Source organism: Alexandromys fortis, unplaced genomic scaffold (assembly GCF_014885135.2).
Source record: "Alexandromys fortis isolate MF-2015 unplaced genomic scaffold, M_Fortis_MF-2015_v1.1 scaffold_257, whole genome shotgun sequence".
Taxonomy (NCBI): Eukaryota; Metazoa; Chordata; class Mammalia; order Rodentia; family Cricetidae; genus Alexandromys; species Alexandromys fortis.
This window is the reverse complement of record NW_026068134.1, coordinates 618,146-634,425: the sequence shown is the minus strand read 5'-3', so window position 1 is coordinate 634,425 and position 16,280 is coordinate 618,146. Positions and strand designations below refer to the sequence as shown.

Below are 16,280 nucleotides of genomic sequence, written 5' to 3'. Positions count from 1 at the left end.
TACCACTCAGCCTTCTCATAAGCTTAATAGATGGTTCAGTGGTCACAGATGCTTGCTGCTTTTCCAGAGTACCATAGTCTGAACCCCTAGCACCCAGATTGGGCAGCTCACAGCTGTCTAAAATTCCAGTCAGGGGATCTGCTAACATCTGATCTCTAGGGAACCTACATACACACACACACACACACACACACACACACACACACACGCTTAAAACCAGCATCATTGATGGGAAGACATCAAGAAGAAATGTTTCAACATAAAGCTCTCTTTATTAATTTTGTACAGTTAAATATGGGGTTAAGAGTTATTTATTTAAAGTCTTCTGCTGATTCTCTTGAAGACAGGTCCTGAAAGTGAGAAAAGAAATCATGAAATGGTTACCTGATGTTGAATAGAGAACAAATAAAGTTGTTTCCCCAAGTGGCCCCAAATGTGTTAGCACACAAAACAACCCTCCCCCAAATCCTCAATTTCTTTGATTTTTTTCCCTAAAACACCACACTAGTCTTTGTCATCTTCCTTACTCATGTGGAGGGCTGCCCTGGTAGTCATGAATCATTATTATCTTCATCAATGGTAGCTCATGTGCTCTTAACCTCGGAGCCATCTCTCCAGCCCTCTGGTTCTATTCCGTATCAGCCGAATGATTTTGGATGACTTGATTATGAAATCCATTGTCTACCTCTCTCCCGGAAGACAGTAGGATTTGGGTGATGTGTTGGATCAGATGATAGGCCAAGACCTAATGCAAGATGGCTCCTCTCTGCTGCCCTGCACTGCTGTGTTTGGGATGAGAGTTGGGACTGAACAATTGCTCCATAATTGACGTCCTCTTCTCGCAAGTGAGGGGGGTTCCATTTGAGCAAGTCATGACAGCCTCCACAGACAGGGTTCGGCCCTCTATGTCTCTCCAAGGCACATTCTGGGCCAAAGGAGAGCTGGGAGATACAGCTATGGGAGGAAGACTGCATAATCCTGCAAACTGGGGGCAGGATACGGCTGACAGCTGGCATGGAGCCTGACTGTCTAATATTGGATCCCCAGAGATTGGTAGCTGCAATGAACTTGACTGTCGTGGGACTCCACATCAATGTTAGGTGGGCAGAGAGGCATTTAGTAGGCACCTGAGTTGCGGAAGGTGGCAACCTCTGTCACTTGTTGGTTAGTGCTGAGGTGGAAGAAAAGACTGTGGTTATTAATCGCTCTGACATCATCAAATAGGAACAACAACGGAAGAGTCTCGCTTTTGTATAGGTTTGGCACTGATGGGAGGCACTGCTGCAGAAGCCACTGAGGTCTCCTGGACAGCAGATCTGCATAGTGAAGTCTTGGGACATCTCTGAATTGAATGGGCTTCTGTCCTTTAGGGAGGTTTGTGGCCCGATCGCAGCAGAGACAAGGAAAAGACAAGCTGTGTTCTGTGCATCCTGACCCCTACCTCAGCACACAGAGTATTTCTCAGCCCATCTTGTTTGGCTGCTGTTGGGATGGGGAAAGTGGCAGGGAGTGGGCAAGGAGAAGAGGTTGAAGTGGTGGAAGGGTCTGACTCTTAACAGAATGGCAGCCTGGAGGGGAAGACAGCCGGTGAATTAGAAAAGGGTGACCCTTCCTCAATTCACCCTGACATTCGGCCCTGGTTTGGTCAGAAGAAGATGGCTGCAGATGTGCTGAGTGTAAATCCTCACTGTCCTGTGAGGGGGTCCAGGTGGGAAGGAAGGCCCTGCTATGAATTTGATTGCCATACATGACATCGGATGACAACATGTCTCCATACTCTGAACCAATAATCTCCCAACCCACAATGTTCTGGCATTCAGTGGAAGTGGGGTGAAATTATGGATGGAAGAAAATGTCAGGCCTTCTTTTGCTAGCATTCAAACTCGTGGGGTGTGATCTAGAAATGCGCGGAGAATACTTAAGTGGCCCACAAACAAATGCTAAGATCCAGGAAAATCCCAGCTTTCTGGCCTGGGCACAGTGATGCAGACCTGTTATCTCAGCCCTTAGGAGGCAGAAGCAGAAAGATGCTGAGTTTAAGGCCACTCTGGGGTACCTGGCAAGACGCAGGCTCAAAACGAATGGGTAAGCGAATGTGTGAAAGAATAAATAAAAGAATTCACCCAAGCAATAGCAGAGACATTGGCCAAGGTAAACATCTGCCTCCACAATGGGCCATCGGAAAAGGCCTATATAGAGAAAACATGTGACAACTCACCTCTCTCATGGGCAGATCAGGAGATTCCTGTTCCATTCCTCATTTTGATGTGGAATGCTGTATATGGAGAGGTGGAAATAAGGAGCAGTCAGAAGAGGCGGAGACTCCTGCTGAGCCTGAGGCACGAGGCTGCCAGGAATGGCAGGAACAGAGAGAGCAGACACACCGTCCACTGGCTACCCTGGGCTGCGCAGGCTTCAGAGGGAGGGGCAGGTGAGAGGACCCGCAGGCCCGGATCTCTGCTATCACCTGTCCACGGCACCCACAGCCCACAGCCAGCTGACACTGCTGGCTAGGACCACACACCTCACTGCCCTGAGGAGGTGAAGCTACCCTGACTTAGCTAAAGGTTTTCCCTGGTACCGATTTGCCGCAGCTCCAGGCTCTCCTTGGAGGACTCTGAGAGCAAGGAGCACAGTGCCTGGGAGACTCTGTGACTGAAGATCTTGCCTTGTGTCCCATTTCCCCCACATCCTCCACTCAGTAGAGGTCAGGCTTAGATGGTGGCTGATCAGCTGTGAGACAATGAGAGCGTCTTCTTTCAGAGCTGAGACATGGGGATTGTTAGAGAACTGTGAGGTACAGCGCTGAGACAGTGAGCCTGGCACCTGGCTCTAGCAACTGTTCTGGAAGCAGAGAGTACCTGCAAGAGACGCCACATACCTTCGTCCCACTGGCAGGCTTTTGGTTGGCTGGCGCATGCTTCGAGGACGGGTTTTGGATGGCTGGAGCATGCTTAGAGGATGAGTTTTGGGTGGCTGGTTTATTCTTAGTGGATGGCCCCTGCACAAATTCTGTCTCTGTGTGGAAGTGACACACATCTCCCTGCTATTTGCGGCTCACACCCCTTTCCTCTGACTCCAATGGACACTTACCAGGATCTACTGAGTGGTGTCACACAGGCATAGAAGGAGACCGGAATCCATCTTAGAAGGGAAAATGAAAACAAGCAGGGAACCGTCAGCAAGCTTCTGTACTTCATCAGAATTGAAAAGCCTTAGCAAGCAAAGGAAGCCATTGCACTAATGAAGAGACAGCCTAGGGAATGGAGAGGCATGTGTGTAGTGATAGGAGCGAGCAGGCCTACTTTTCGTCCCACCATGGCTCCCGCATGGCTAGCTTTACACCTGAAATAACAACACACAAATTGTATTCATTTAAACACTGCCTGGCCCATTAGCTCTAGCCTCTTACTGGCTAACTCTCACATCTTGCTTTAACCCATATCTAGTAATCTGTGTATCACCATGGGGTCGTGGCTTACCGGGAAGATTCTAGCCCATGTCCATTTCGGGCCGGAGCTTCATGGCATCTGCCTGACTCTTCTTTCTTCCTCCCAGAATTCTGTTCTGTCTATTCCACCCACCTAAGGGCTGGCCTATCAAAAGGCCAAGGCAATTTCTTTATTGACCAATGAAAGTAACACATAGACAGATCACCCTCCTACATCACATGTGTGTGTGCGTGCAGGTGTGTGTGTGCATGTGTGTAAGTATGTGTGCTGGTGCTCATATTTGAGGAGCAGCAGGTGGCAATTGAAGTTCAAGGTTTTAGCCCACCAGGAGGAAACTGGTTAGGCAAGACCCCGAGACCACAGACCCTGGAATACCTTGCTTCTGCTTTGCCTTTGCATGTTTGTTGCTGCTATCTTTCTCTGGTATCTGGTATGGTGTGAATAGGTGTGGGGAGATCACCACTGCCTGTAATGTAGTGTGTTTATCTCATGTAAATATCCCACTCTACTTGGCATTTTTATCTGTGGACTATTACAAAGATGAGTACTTCCTAAGCTATACTGTCTAATTGATAATAATGTTAGCTTAAATTTTTTAAATATTTTTGATGAATAAAAATAAATACAAGGAAATGCTACATAGCCAGGGACTTTGAGTTTCATCTAAGGAGCTGCATAGACTATAGCTCAAGTTAATGATTAAGAAAAACAGTTGAGTCCCAGGAGCCAGGCTGGCTCAAATTCCTTTAATCTTAATGCTGAAAGATGTAGTCACAGGTTTGGTGTGTACCATTAGCTGAAGCAAAACTTTAAAATAACTTCAGGTTAGATCAGATGTTTTGATCATAGCCTTAAGATGAAAAACCCCAGAAAACAATTTAAAGTTCACAAGGACACATAGCTGGTGTGGAACGTCCTTCTATACATGTGTTGCTTTTATTGGTTAATGAATAAAGAAGCTGCTTTCGGTCAATGGCTTAACATAATATAGCCAGGCTGAAAGAGATATATAGAGAGAAAGAAGGCAGAGTCAGAGAGACACCATGTAGCCCCACTGGAGACAGACACTGGAGATGGAACTTCAGCCAGTGAGCCACAGCCATGTGGCAATACACAGATTAATGGAGATGAGCTAGTTTAGGATGTAAGAGCTAGCCAATAAGAAGCCAGAGCTACATTGTAGATGAATACAAATTACATGGATCTGTTTTTCAATTTTTAGTACTTCAAAAGATAATTCATGCCGGGCGATGGTGGCGCACGCCTTTAATCCCAGCACTCGGGAGGCAGAGGCAGGCGGATCTCTGTGAGTTCGAGACCAGCCTGGTCTACAAGAGCTAGTTCCAGGACAGGCTCCAAAGCCACAGAGAAACCCTGTCTCGAAAAAAAACAAANATAATTCATTTTTGAAAAAGAATGCTCAGATTTTACTCCATTTTTCATACTTTGAAAATTATGTTGTTATTATATGTACTATATATATATAGTTTTATTTTGCATCAATGTGTTGATAAAAAAAAAAGTCTGATTTTGAACCCAGAATCGCTCTACTTTAGTCTCTTAAGAACAAAAATATTGGTTTGTGTTACCAAGTGTGCAACATTTAAACTATCTGATATCTCATTATGGATTTTCCTAAATTTCCTGTCTTGATTTTATTTATTAATTATTTTCTCTAGTAGTCTTGATTTTTCTTGACACTAATGGTTTGCGTGTGATTAATATACGAGTAGTACTCGAATATGTAGTTACTCATAACTGTGGCTCTGACAATTCCAGTGTATATTTCTTATTCTCTAACATTTCTTTGTTTCAATTTGGCTGATTACCTTCAGCACTAGCGTTGGTCAGGTCTGACATAATCTGTACTTTTGTTTCTCCTTGGAAAGTCTGTTTGTTGAATATAACCTTATTAGCAACAACAACAACAAAAAAAGAAGCCAGAGCTAATAGGCCAAGCACTGATTTAATTAATACAGGTTATTTTGGGTCTGGGCAACCAGGAACAAACAAGCGGCCTCCTACAACACATAGCTGAGGTAAAAATTAAAAAAAAAAAGGCAGACCAACTGTTACTGGCTGACATATTTTCTTGCTAGGGTTGATTAATGATCAAAGGTGATGATTAATTCCTTGTTCCTATCCCCGCCTTCAATCTCCTGAGATTAAAATATATTAATGAATGGGTATACATCCTAAAGATCTAAGTATAGCTGATTGTTTTTTATGTATAAAAGCTGAGTTTTTGATTCCTTTAAGATTTCTTATAAAATTAACTTTCAAGATAAATAGTAAAAGACCGATTCTTTCTTTGTAACCTTAACATGCAGCCTGCCAACAAAAGAGTTGGTTGTGAGAAAAATACTTTCTGCTTGCTCATGTTCTGTTAATCTGCAACAAGTTACTTAGATATAAATGAATACGGATTATTGGAGTGACTTCGCGTTTGAGCATGTAAGGGAGATGAACAATATGTTTATTTTACCTGTATGCTGTAGGAATTTAGCAGAATCACTGTATGGGGTACATATTAAAATGAACAGCTGTTTTTTGGCAGTATCTTGACTTTGAAGACTCCTTGTAGAAAACAATGATTGCTTTGCTGAAGGAGCATTGCAGCCATTGTATGACCTTGGTCACAAGACATGTCAGGCACTGTTGAGATCCAGCCCCAACATAAATTATCTCTCGGACCAGTGTGGAGGTGTGGGAATAATTGAGGCACAGTTCACACAGCAATATCTGAAGTGTTTATTGTCCAAATGGCTTTTATATCAAAAGGTAAACTGAGGGGGAAGTTCATTAGCATTCTGTTTCCTGGGTCACGGGTCTTAGGTCATGTCTGCAACTATGGCTACTCTGTCACATAGACTGAATTGACACCTCTTTCCCAGGCGAGCTCCCAAATTACAAAGAAGGAGCAGAGCGACATTAGCATATCCTGACCCTTTGTTTAGGATGGTGGCAGTTTGTCTGGAAAGGCTAGGTGACCACCTTTTGAGTGGCAGGTGTAAATTGTGCCCTGAAATTCTGGCCACATACATTATAGAAATATGGGCCTGTATAATATGGGCCCTACAAGGCACACCTGAGGCTCTTGTATTAGTGTGTATTACTACTACACTAGTAATAGTGTCATTACTATTACAAGGTCTAGTGTCATTACTATTACAAGGTCTAGAGTCATAGAGGCATGTGATACTCCCTTCAGTAAGACATTTAAGTTAAGATTAAGAACGTTGGTATGCAGAAATACTTTATGTAGCAATCAGTGAATACACCTTTGTATGGCTGTTTGGGGTCCAGTTCAGTTCATCAGAAGAAACTAGACTTGGGCCTTAAAATTTCACCTTGGAGTGCCTTTTTTCTTCAACCGACAACGAAAGAACATGGAAAGTATACAGAAGAATAGAGAATAAAGGAAACCATCAAGAGTATGGTTGTCTTTTTCCCTAACCCCCTCCGATAGAAAAGTCTATTACACACCAACACTGTAGATTCCTTTTGAGTTCTGCACTGCTGAAGGCTGGCTCCCAGGCAGCTATAGGTATGTACGAGTATAGGTGTGTGTGTGTGTGTGTGTGTGTGTGTGTGTGTGTGTGTGTGTATGCCTGAAATTCATTTACCTTAATTGTTCTAGTATTAATAAAAACTTGGGAGTCAGAAGTTGAGACAAAAACCTGATAAATCCAAAGAACAGCAGAGGAATGATCAGTTGCCCTACTCTCCTCCTTTCCCAGATGAAAAAGCCCACACAATCTCTCCAGGTCCCTTCTCATCTCTTCCTGTACCTCTCTATCTGACTCTCTTGGTCCTCCAACATATCTATGGCTAACTCCAGTCAGCCAGTTGCTGGTTACACCCTCTGATTCAAGTTGTAAAGGTTGTAAAGTCCTGGAGTGTCGGTGCGAACAAATATCCCACACCATATGTGTGTAGGTGTGTGTGTGTGTGTGTGTGTGTGTGTGTGTGTGTGTGTGTGTGTGGTATGTGTGAATTAATTTCATTTTTGAGACAGAATCTTGCCCTGCAGTCCTGCCTTGTCTGGTACTCACTGAACAGCCCGAGTTATTTCTAGATTTGGGATTCTCCTCCCTCAACCTCCTGAGCTCTGGGATGGCGTACATGCTCCATGTTTTAGCTAGGGTTTCTATTGCTGTGAAAAGACACCATGAACACAGCAACTCTTATAAGGAAAACATTAATTGGGGTGGCTCACTTACAGTTTCAGTGTTCAGTCCATTGTCACTGTGGTGGGGAGCATGGTGGCAGATGTGGTGCTGGAAAAATAGCTGAGAGTCCTACATCTTGCAGGCAACAGGAAGTCAACTGAGACACTAGGCGGTATTCTGAATATAGGAAACCTCTAAGCCCACCCCCACAGTGACACACTTCCTCCAACAAGGCCATACCCACTCTAACAAAGCCACACCTCCTAATACTGTGACTCCCTATGAGATTATGTGGGCCAGTTACATTCAAACTACCACACTCTGCCATGCCTGACCAGAAGTTATTAGCAGCTTATTTGTTGTCATGGAAATTGAAGTCCTGAGATGTATTTGAGGTTTTTCAGGTGATGTCCTGAGTGCACCTGTCACCCCCATTGTCAAGGACGCACCTTAGATGGACTCTATATGTCTCACCAGACCTGTCACATCAGGGCAGTAAGAGGGCAGCATTAGAGAGCTGGCTCATGGTTCCAGTTCTGTGTGCCTCCCACAGCTTCTCTGAGTCCACGGGATACCTAGGACCTCTGCTCTGAGTCCACGGGATACCTAGGACCTCTGCTCTGAGTCCTCGGGATGAGTCCTTTGCAACAGCATTTGTGGGTATGGGAGGTGCTTGCTCCTCTCTACCAGTCTGGTCATCTGCTACCCCAGCTCCTTTCCCGTACCCCAGCATCTATTCTTAACCCTGTTCATTCTTTCTTCATTCTATGTTTTTTCCAATTTAAGAGATGTTGCTTAAATTGCCCATACTTCCTCATTTGTGTTCACTTAAAAAATGTGCTAAGGGACATAGGACAGGCATCTGCAAGGCAGACACCACCAAGTCCAGCTCCAACGCCTCACCCTAGGCAGCAAATGAGTCCTTCGTTTCTGGTGAATAAACTTTACTTTACAAAATAGCCACTGATTTTTTTAGATTATGCCGACTTAAAATTTTTCCTTTGCTTTTTGATTCACTGATAATTATTTCATAATTCAGCTTCTTAAACAGTTTCTTCTTTTTTTTTTCTCTCTCTTTCAACCTTGTTGGGCAGCAATGGACCAATCTTCAGTGGACAAATTCACTTACTGAATTACAAAAGAAAGAGCCCTCTGTGAAGGGCTGCACAGCCAGCAGATGCTCACAGGGCGTGGTAGCACATAACTGTAATCTCGGCATTGGGGAGACGGAGGCAGGACGGATGCTTCGAGTCTGAGGCCAGAGGGACCCACCAAGTAAATTTGGCCAGCCTAAGCCACCAAGCAAGATCCTGAATAAATAAATAAGCAAATAAATGCATGCTTGCAGTTTTGCAGGTTGCCCATCTGGTCACTTGGCATAAACAACTGTGCTATTTTGGAGCTGAGACAGTTGGTCCTTTCTTCATCTACTGTCCTTTCCTATTTAAAACAACCTGGGTATTTGGGATGCCACCGCCAGTGGGATTCCTAATATGCTCTGGAAACCATTTTATTTTTGCTTTCTTCTTTAAGGAATGAATCTCAGGCATGTTTGTGGGGGGGGGGCAGCTCCAGAAGTTTACATGAATTTCATAGCCCCTCATCTTCTGAACCAGATTACGTCTTCCTCAAATGCACCCCATTTCCTCCGGCCATTTTAGTCTCTAGTGCTTTTTTTTTGTGAAACCAGCACCCTCACTGACCTCCAAAGCAGAGGGGCACGGGACACTAACAGCCCTGGCAAGGACTCTGTTTTAACACCCCCACCCTGGTCACATCCATTCTAGACAAACACCTGGGTTTGGATTAGTCGAGTCCAGAAGTCTTGCAAGCCTGTGGACAACGTTCTTCCTGTCACTTATCTGGTTGGTGACAAGTGGGCAGCGCAGACGTCAGCTAAGTCCACCGCCACCCACGGCTTTAGCCCCCTTCCCATCGCATCTCTTTCACTCGCAGTCTTTGCTTTGGCGCATATCTGTTTCATTTCCTTTTCTAAAAGGTTAAATTCTTGAACCAGTTTATACATGTATGTCATGTATTTTAGTTGCATACTCTTCCCCCCCACTACTGTAGGAGTATTACAGTCTCCTGCTGTGCATTCCAGACAGCTCCGCTGGTCTCCAATAGCACAGGGGTTTCCCGAGGATGAAGTGAGGGAAATTTCTGCCCCACAAGAAATGCTCGTGTTAGTCTCATCAGAAGGAGATGCACGGAGTGGGTGCCCTAGCCCTGGCGAGGAGACCCCAAGCTTGGCTTGTTACGTCAGTCCAATGTGGAAAGTCCAGCAGACGCAAACGCTTCAGACTGTTGCTCCTTTACAATCACTGCTTAACAGCAAACAGTAGAGCCGTGAGAAAAGGCGATAAAGGACGCTGCACTTGGAGAGCAAGAAAAACGCGAGGTGCGCTGTGACTGACATGTGTGTCACCTGGGACCTGACAAGGAGAGAGGCCAGGAAGAAGAGAGTGCTCATGGGAAAATTCCACTGTTGCCAATTCTCTTTCCGCTTCTTGGAAAACTAGGATTTCCTCGATTCTTAAGCCCTTTTGGAAGATTAATTAGATTTTCCTTTTAATGTAAAAAAAAAAACTGTCTCCATCGTCTAAGGATCGCACCCCATTCCCCAACACACATCGAAACCAAAATGAGCTGACCATAAACATCTGTCCCACGTACAACATAAACACCTGACCAAATACTGCCACCTAGTGGGAGTTAGTGTAACTGCCTCCATCCATGTGGGCACAGTCAGTACCATACGCAGGTAACTTTAAACAACCCCCAGTCAGGGAGAGTGTGACTGTTTGTCCTACTCACGCGTTTCTCGCTTTCTCTGGCCTCTCATTCTATTTATCAGTTTCCAGTGCACAGGGTAGCTAGGGGCTGGCGGGATTGCTCCGTGACGCAATCTTGTTGCAGACTGCCCCTACCCCCTCAGCCCTTCCCAATACCTGAAAATAGAGCTGCCGCCAACAGGGAGAACGTGCTCAAGTAAGGGAGGCCACTGTGACCAGCATAAAGTGACGGAGGAAGAGAAGGTAGAAGATGCCTAGGGTGTTGATCTGATGTTTGATCCCTGGGACCCATTTGGTAGAAGGACAACTTCTAAGTGTTGTCCTCTGAGCTGTACCTGTGTGCTAGGCACACATGTGTGCACACTTGTACACAAACACGCAAATAAATAAATGCAATAAAAACTAAAACAAAGTTTGTTCATGTCCTCTAGTCTTAGTGTCACATAACATAGGGTGACAAAGTAAGGACTTCTAGGGTGTGCTAAGGCTCTCTGGTGCAGCAAAGGAATGCCCATTGTCTCCTAGAAAGACAAGCAGCCTAGGTACGCTTCACGGCACTGCATAAGCCAGGTGTAACGGCAAACACTTTTAATTCCAGAACTTGGGAGGTGCAAGGAGGAGAATCGGAGTCCAAGCCCTTGACTGTGTAATGGGTGAAGGCCAGCCTCAGTTCGTGAAACCTTGTCCCAAAAAGAAAAAGCATGGCTTATTCTGAAAAGGAAAAAGTCAGGGCTGCTCCTTCACCACAGCAGGGAGGACGTAGTATTTCAAACTGAGACTGAAGAAAGGACTCGGGGCCACGTGGGCTCAGAAACAAACTCTAACAGCAGTGGGTGTTATCGCTAAGCCTTTGATCACCGAGTGGTGGAGTCGGTCCTATTGAGAGGATACGGGGATTTGGGACGGACAGGATGAAGAGGCAGTGAGGAGGTGGGGGAGCTGGGGTTGTGGAAAGTGGACCATGCGTCTTGAGGGCAGAACCAGGGGGCACTGAACTAACTGGTGGGCTGAATGTGATTGATAAGGGTAAACTCAAGGATGCTTACCCAGGGGCTTGAGCAACTGTGCCAAGGGCAGTGCCGTTCCTGGAAGGATGTGTGCAGGACATTCCGCACCGGTGGCAGCGGCAGCGGCAGCAGAGAGGGGAGCCGAGGGGCGGCGGCTAGGGGGCTCAGAGCTGAGTGCTGAGCTGGGACAGTCTATGCCCAAATGAATGCGGCATGGCCGTGGCTGGCCAGAGCTACCAGAGACTTTAGTGGCTCCACGAATTAGGCGCCAGGTGTTGTGAAATAGGTTGTTAGAAATAACCAGGCAAGCTCAAGAATAACAATTATATTTTAATGTTTATAAGGGGAAACTCACGCTACAAGAGTGGGAGGTCCGACTTCCTATCTGTCCGGGAGCTGCGCAGAGAGAGAGCATGCATCTAGGTCCTCCCAGTTTTTCTTCCTGGGCTTCAGGTAGCCATGCCTTAACTAGATGTGATTGGTTGACAGAGTTTCCCCATCACATCTCCTTTCAGAATGATTGTTTGTCCTTCTCCTACATTTCCCATTCTTTTCATTCTGTCAGTTTCCAAGGGACAGAAATTGAGTGGTTGGGACCAGCACTATGACTCTGATGGTAAGCGCACTTGCTCAATGTTGGGTTGCTGTGGTCACATGGGAATAGAAGAGTGGACTTCCAAGTGTGGTCGCCTGACCTGTGCAAGCTGTGCACGTGCACACACATACACAAATAAGAATAGCAACCACAGCAATGACAACACAAAAATATGAGGTAATTAGGATTTTGTTTGAAATTTTGGAAGAGAGAACAGCTCTGGGAGGGGCACAGACTCCAAAGAGCCCCCACCAGCCCCAGGTCTCACCCAAGCTGGCCACCATCGCACTATATCTGCAGGGAAAATGACCCTCAATTTCTGGCCCTCCTGCCCCCACTTCCTATGTGTTAATGAGTTTAGTGTTTCCTTCTGGAGGCAGAAAGTGCTATGGTTGCACACATTTGTTTAAGCAGGTGAGAATAGGTCTAGCTCAAGGAAGCCCCCAACACCTCAGGCATCCATCTTGGGTTCTCAGGGTGGACTGGAACTCACATCCTCATGCTCACATTGTAAGCGCCATTTCCCCAGCAGATCTCAAGGTTCTATACAATTCAAGGTTTCTGAACAGAGGGAAGGTCTGACTTGCAATTCCTTAGAAACTGGAGAGAGCCTCTCCTTCAAGGCCGAGACATTTCTAACACTTCAGGGAAATTAGCCTGGCCTGCCCCCTCCCCGAGGGATTTGCTTCATGAATGATCTCAGGATACAAGGAAAAAGACAGCACATAAAGCACCTAATTTGAGTAGTGACTTAATTCTGCATCAGTGGGGAAGACCGGGCAAGTACAGTTTTCCTGTTCATATGAACAAACACACCTTTGAATCTCTTTGAATCTGACTTACTCTCATGCACACAAAGGGATGCTTAATGTGGACCAGGAGGAAGAAAGAGATGTGACCGAGCAATCAGTGCCAGCCCTCATAGCAACCGTCTCTAAACACACAACACTCATTTGGGTGGGAGAATAGCTCAGCATTTAAGACCACTGGCTGTGCTTGCAGAGGACCCAGGTCTGTTTCCCAGCATGCACGTGTTGGCTCATAAATATCCTTAACTCCAGCTCCAGGGGATCTTATCGAGGTTTATGTTGGGGAGTTAACCCCCATAAGCCTCTCAGGATTCGGAAGGGTCACTATAGCATGCGGAAACTGGCTAAAGATATCTGACATAAGTCTTCTTATAATGTCCCTTTATTCTTCCTATGCTTTCTCTAACGTGCTCTTGATGCCCCCTTTTGATGTTCCTCACTGTTCTTCCCATCCCACAAGGTTTCCAGTTTATAGACCCACACAGACATAGTTAACAACTCTCTGGTAAATAACAGTAATATCAAGTGTGCATCTCTTAGGTCTAACAGGATGGGTAAAGTAGGTGCTGGTTGTCTTATTACTGCCTCAGAGGGGGCGTGGCTGTGAAACTCCCCTGTGGATACCTGGAGGTTTAGTATGGGGCTTTGTATCAGTGCAGAATTCTAAGAATAAGAAAAAGAGGGTTTGGGTGCTGGCTACGTTTGTGTGGTCAGAGTTTGTATCAGGAGTCTTGCTAGCTAAAAGAAAGGGAATGGAATCTCCTAGCCCTAGAGATAACATCTAAGGTGGCTGGATCAAAGGGGAAACTCCAGTAGTGTAGGTAGTGTGAGATCAGGAGCCTGGCTTTTCCAGCTTCCCACGTGGCGGCTTTGTTTCTGCCAATGCCTGAGTGAGAAGCATCTTCTTTCTTCAGGGCCTTTTCCAGAATTCAAGGCACCCTGTATATATATTCTACATATCAAGATTATATGGCCAAAGGAAAAGTCATCCAGTATAACAGTGCATCTGAGAGTTATGCCCAACAATTAATACACTGCTGAGGTATTATGGGATGAATCCCACTATGAAAAGAGAGGGACACCATGGCTTCACAAGGTTTACAGAATGACAGAGGCTATTCAAAATGCAGGTTTCCAAAGCTTTGCAAATTGGGTATAGCCAGTGATTTTGCAAGTTCATCTCTCACTGTACAATGCTTGTGGTCACCAGCAGGATTTGAAGTCCTCTATGGCCCCCATGGACACCACGCATGCACATGGTGCCAGGCACACAGACAAGCAAACACTGATACACACACACACAGAGACACACACACACACACCCTCTTTAGATGGTAATGGAAAAACAAGGAGGCAGAAATAAGAACAAAACTAGTTGTGTCATTCTCAAATATACTCTGTTGCCATCTCAAAGTTATTGTGTAAAACCAGATATCAAAATACTAAAGGCATCTCCTGACTTGTATAAATGTTATCCTAATTAAATTCAACATTGATGGAAATTATTTGGAGTAGTAGGGAAGAGCACAGACTTAATATGTATAGGAAATGTTCTGGGAATTGGGCAGTAGTGGCGCATGCCTTTAATCCCAGCACTCGGGAGTCAGAGACAGGCGGATCTCTGTGAGTTCGAGGCCAGCATGGTCTACAAGAGCTAGTTCCAGGACAGGCTCCAAAGTTACAAAGAAACTCTTTCTCAAAAAACCAAAAACAAAAAAAAAAAAAAAAAAAAAGAGAGAGAGAGAGAGAGAGAGAGAGAGAGAGAAAGAAAGAAAGAAAACGTTCTGGGGCTGAGAGATGACTCAGTGGTTAAGAGCACTGGCTGCTCTCTCAGGAGACTTCACTTCCTAACACGCACACTGACAGGCTCACAACCAGCCGTACCTGCAGCTACAGGGGAATCTAACACCTTCTTCTGGCTTCCATGGGCACCTGCACTCATGTGAACATACCTCCACAAAGACACACACAGACATATAATCTAAAATAAAATTATTTTTAAAATGAAGAAGGAAAAAAGCAGGGGAATAGGTTTTGTTTATCTCCAGGGATTTAGACATGGCTATTGGTGAATTAGTCCATGATGGAGTCAAAATCCTTCTCTGACATTTTGTTCTCTCAGTGACAGTGTTAAGGGACAAAGGGAAGGACTGGGGCCATTACCACATTCTGCATTAAAGAGACACACTTCTCTTACAAAAGGAATCACGCGCTTGTTATCACACGAGCTTAGTACTGTGCACACCGTTGATGGTTTGTTTTCTCCTGCCAGCCCACATTCCCGGAAGGGTACAAGGTTGATACCAGCAGAATTAATGGACTCTGCATTTCGAGAAGTGTCTCGGCCGACACATCCACAGAAGGAGCCAGGAGTGAAGATAGGGAGAAAGATTCAGACATCACAAGTCTCAGCTGACCCCCAACCTGAAGGAAAGACCCACTGCCTTTGTCTCCCCGCCCTTTCTATGTCAGTGGTTCCCCACCTTCCTAATGCTAAGACCCTTTAATACAGTCCTCTATCATAAGGAATCACCAGTGACCCCCAACCATAAAATTATTTCATTGCTACTCCATGACTGTAAAATTGCTACTGTTATGAATCGTAATGTAAATATCTAACATGCAAACCCTGTGAGGGTTGAGGCCCACAGGTTGAGAACCTCGGCCCCATGTCGTCTGTCAACTAGAAATGAAGTCAAAGACAGATTCTGAAGATGTCATCATTAAATATTCATCCAGTTTAGTTAACCCACTGTCTTCTCAGACCGCCAGCTCTCTGAATAAAAGGTAGTTTTGAGAGTCATCTGAAAATAGTAGATAACAGTAAATCCTGGATTCTGGTTACAGTAACAACATTCTCCCTGGGACTCAGTCTATCACTTGGGGCCCTGGACACTTTTCCTATTTGAGAAACAAATGTGTGTGTATGTATATTACAACTTTTTAAATTTTATTTTCTTTTAAAAACAATCTTTTTTCATTTACATACTAATCCCACCCCCTCCCTCCTCCCGCTCTCCCCTTCTCCCCACCCTGCCCCCATCTACTCCTCAGAGAGGTTAAGGCTTCTCATATGGAGTCTACAAAGTCTGTCACATCACTTGAGGCAGGACCAGGGCCCTCCCTGCTATATCTAGGCTAAGCAAGGTATCCCTCTAGAGAGAATGGGCTCCAACAAGCCAGTTAAAGCACTAGGGATAAATCACAGTCCCAGTGCCAGTGGCCCCACAGACTGCCCAGCAATACACCTGTTGTATATCTCAACTTTAATTACAATTTATATAGCATAAGCTTCACTTCCTTAGCACGCATAACCTCATAGTCTTTCATAAACTTACAACTCTGTGCAACCATTATCACTATCTAACTCCAGAAGGTTTTCCCCCAAAAAGAAACTCATTAACACGTGGGAGGTGGGGGAGGAGAACCAAAAATTCAGGGTCATCCTCC

General features: G+C 45.2%; 1 long non-coding RNA gene across 1 annotated transcript in view; it reads right to left on the bottom strand.

Moving 5' to 3' along the window:
• Nucleotides 1-261: 261 nt before the first annotated feature.
• LOC126491036 (uncharacterized) overlaps nt 262-16,280 on the bottom strand; it is a 22,656-nt gene continuing 6,637 nt past the window's right edge. Inside the window, exons 2-3 of the long non-coding RNA XR_007589298.1 lie at nt 2,219-3,144; nt 262-350 (exon numbers count right to left, since the gene is read on the bottom strand). This is a non-coding gene — a long non-coding RNA (uncharacterized lncRNA). The remainder of the gene's footprint in view (nt 351-2,218; nt 3,145-16,280) is intronic.